The following is a 4,092-nucleotide window of genomic DNA, read 5'->3' as shown; positions in this document are numbered from 1 at the left end:
CTTTTTCCCCTCCCTTTGCTGGAAAAACTAGGGGATTTTTTCTCTGAACTTCACAGTGAAAATCTACTGCTGCTCTTCATGGAAAAACTCACAAAAGTGTGAGGGACCCCCTAATGCTGGTCCTCCAGGAATTTTTCCCTTTTAAGCCAGCCCACACTCGGTCTCCAGCAATAAATATTTCTAACCCATACTGGGTCCAGCTGCAGTGACAATTTCTGCTCCTAGTTACCAGTGATTCTCTGTATCAGCCTGTTTGTCTCTCTAGTCATCAGGGTGGTGATTTGCCCTGCGATCTCAATTCTCTGATGTATCTATGAAGAGCAGTTGATTTTTAGTTTTGCAGCTTTTTTCATGTTGTGAGGATGGGAGAGATGATTTCCAAGCTCTTTACATGCCAGACTGGAAACCAGAAGTCATAATTTTTAAATTGATTGCTTAATAATGTTTTGGATATATCAGGTTAATAAAGTATATTGTTAAAAATAAATTCTCATCTTTATTTTTTACTTATTTAATGTCACTATTGAAAAATTTAAAACTGCATAAGTGTCCCTCATTGATGGCTTGCATTATGTTTCTATCAGACAACTCTGGCTAAAGAAGATGGTACCTGATTAGGTGTTGTCCTGGGAGAACCCCAGAGGCAGAGAGGGTGGAGTAGGACCTAACAATATTTATGTTTCAAGTTCATGCATGGACTTGGAAGAAAGTGGTCACATTCATGATCTCCTTCAATCTTTTCAGCATCTTCTTTTATGTAGTAGTCATTGGCCTCATTTTATAGATATTGAATACAGACTAGTTACATTTTGGTAATTGCCCTAGGTCTTCCACCTCAATAAAATATAAAGGAATCCTTGCTCAATTAGGTAATAAAACACTGAATGATACTGCTTGCCCAATCAAATATTTTCTAAGGAAATAAAACGCAAGTATCTTAGTTGAGTTGGGCTGAGTGACCTAATGGATAAAATATCTGGTTCCCAGTTTCTGTACAGTAAACATCCTTATCCGAATGTTTCTTCTCACTTTGTACCAATTTTCCTCTTGCAACTTGATGCTGTTCTGAGGTTGGAGCACCGTAGGATTTTTCTCCTGACGGTGTCCACGAGTTTCCAGGGGAAAAGCAGACACTGTGAAACCAAAACACTTAATAAAAAAGAAAAAAAAAATCAAAATGACAAAAAAAATTACCTGTTATCCCTAACAAAGAATGTCAAGAAAGAGGCTGATGTTAGAGGGGAAAATAAGGAATATTTGTACTTGAGTCTTGATGACTTACTGCCATTTGCTTTCATTTTTCAGAATTCTAGGTCTCCATAAATGTTCAACAGAATTTTTCATACAGAAAGGCTTATTTTTATTGTTGCCTTGGACAGAAAAAGAGATTTGGAAGTTTCAGACAGGGGTGCAAGGCTGCAGGGATGTCTTATCAGCAAGAACATTCAAGGTGTTCTTAAAATTGTTTAAAAGTTCAATGATGTTCAACACTTTTCCTTATTCCAGCATTTTAATAACAGAGTGGACTCGAAACACAAACGCGGATTTTCTGATCGCAAAATTTTCCTTGCATACACCACACCCACACATATACAGCCATATTGTATAGTGATTCTTTTTCTACAGGACTTTTAAACAGTTCTTTTGATTAAAAACACCCCATTTCCCTGCCCCACCCCATACATAACATGAAAGCAGAAATGAGTCATAACTGCAACCACAACCCGTTTCTGTTAAGTCGGTTCCGACTCTTGGCGGCCCTATGGGAAAGGGTGGAACCATAGGGTTTCCTCTACAAGCAGGGTAGAATTGCCCCTATAGGTTTTTCGAGGCTGTAGTCTTTCGGGAAACAGACTACCCACCTTTTTCCCGGTAGCTGCTGATGGGTTCAAACTACCGACCTTTTGGTAGGCAGCCGACCACTTTAGCCACCGCGCCACCAGGGCTCCTTGTAAGTGCAACGTATGTAAAAAACGTATGTACCGTATTGAAATTTCTTATTCCAGAATTTCCAGAGTAAAACTGTCCCGGGGATTTTCTAAGGCTGTGATCTTTACAGGAGTAGATTGCCACTTTGCTCTCTCTACATCCTGGTGGCGTAGTGGTTAAGTGCTACAGGTGCTAACCAAAGGGTCGGCAGTTTAAATCCACCAGGCCCTCCTTGGAAACTCTGTGGGGCAGTTCTACTCTGTCCTATAGGGTCGCTATGAGTTGGAATCGAATCGACGCACTGGGTTTGGCTTTGGTTTTTGGTTCTCTCGCGGAGCGGCTGGATAGATCGAACCGCCAACCTTTAGGTTAGCAGCCTAGAGTGTAACCATCGTACCTCCAGGGCTCCTTGCCTGAATTTCAGTTCGTTTGTTAATTTTTAAATAACCAAAAAAAAAAAAAAAAACCCCAAACCCATTGCAGTCGAGTTGATTCCGACTCATAGCGACCCTATAGACAGGGTAGGACTGCCACCTAAGATTTTCAAGGAGCACGTGGTAGATTCGATCTGCGACCTTTTGGTTAACAGCTGAGCTTTTAAACCACTACGCCACCAGGACTCTGACAATAAACATTTATTTAGCACACAAATCTATGGGGTTCAGCTGAATTCCACCAGGTGCTCTAAGGGGTCCTGGCAGATATCACAGTTGGCCAGAAAGAGACTCCACTGTTTCGAGTCCCACTGCACCTCCCAATTTGGCTGCAACAATCGCTGTATAAGAAAAGGGATGGGAATAATTACGCAAAGCTAAACAGAACTGCCGAAACCCGGGATTGAACCAGGGACCTTTAGATCTTCAGTCTAACGCTCTCCCAACTGAGCTATTTCGGCTCCCTCGGGGTATAGTTTTTAGTTATATCCTCAAAGTATTGTTTAACCTTCTTATTTACAAGATTCTTGTGTTTTTGTGTGTGTGTGTGTTTTTAAATACTTAATCTTATTCAATATTATCTACTTACCCAGAATTACATGGACTCTGTTGCCATCATGTCTGACAAATATGATCCAATTTTTGGAGACGGTGAATGGGCTGGTACAGAAGATGAAGGGCGTGAAAGTGTCAGGATAGGTAAAATAGGAAGAATCTTCTCTGCTTGGTAACCTCCGGCTGTTCCATGCTCCAAACACTGCTCAGAAAACTAAGGGAATTCCAAATGAAAGATCAAGCCTGTTCTTTCTCTCCTCTTTCAGTCCTTCTTTTTCTGTCTCGCTCTTCAATGACACCGGAAAGGGGAACAGAGGGTTGTTGAGGACATTAATGTGGTGGTGGGCTTCTTGCTTCGGAATAGAAAAAAGGAAACATTTAAAGGCAATCCATCAAATAATGTGTTTATCTCCATATGAATACGCAAAATGTGTTTTTAAAAGGGGAGGTGTCGGGAATTCTAAAAAGCAGATCGAGTGTGTATGGTTTCGAACCCTGTCAAGGAATGGACACACTCCCATTGAGCCACACATCTCTCAGGACAGAAAGAGCACGAAGATCCTCTTTGAAATATTAGCTATGTTTCTAAGGGAACTACTCAGATCTCACAGTTGGCCAGAGAGAAATTCCACTGTTTCAAACCCCACCGTACCTCCCAATCCGGTTGCATCAGAACAAGCGAAACCAGAGGGAATGAGAAAGAGTGGAAAGATCTGCCTCACTTTGGTTCCATATTATAGTTAACTGAGGAACACAAAAGAAATGGAAGGATTGAAAGAAAAGAAAAGACGTCCTCGGGCAATCTGTTGACAATCTTTGTCAACAGATTCATTTGTGTTCTCATATGTGCCTGTGTCAGTTAAAAGACTGAAAGCTGACGACCTATCCATTGATTCCGTCAACCCTTTCCCCTCAGTTAACAGTAATAGGATTAGTCACAGTACATGCTGGCACATGGTTCCCAGCTTCACCTGAGTGAGAAAAAAGGGAATGACACCTCTCAGAGAATGCTTTGAAAAGAAACTGAGAAAATTATTAGCGTTGGTGAAAGTAATAGTGTGGCAGACACAGCTCAGTTGAGAAAGTCCTAGACTAAAGGTCTGAAAGTCCCAGATCCCTTCCTAGGGTTTGCAAGGTCCTCAATTTACATCAAAACGACATCTCCTTCCTGCAC

The 4,092-nt window shown here is 41.3% G+C and overlaps 1 non-coding gene across 1 annotated transcript; it reads right to left on the bottom strand.

Moving 5' to 3' along the window:
* Positions 1 to 2,751: 2,751 nt before the first annotated feature.
* TRNAF-GAA (transfer RNA phenylalanine (anticodon GAA)) lies at positions 2,752 to 2,824 on the bottom strand. The gene has a single exon. It is a non-coding gene; the product is annotated as a tRNA-Phe (tRNA).
* Positions 2,825 to 4,092: the final 1,268 nt, after the last annotated feature.

Source organism: Elephas maximus, chromosome 1 (genome assembly GCF_024166365.1).
Source record: "Elephas maximus indicus isolate mEleMax1 chromosome 1, mEleMax1 primary haplotype, whole genome shotgun sequence".
NCBI lineage: Eukaryota > Metazoa > Chordata > Mammalia > Proboscidea > Elephantidae > Elephas > Elephas maximus.
This window is presented reverse-complemented; position numbering and strand designations above follow the sequence as displayed.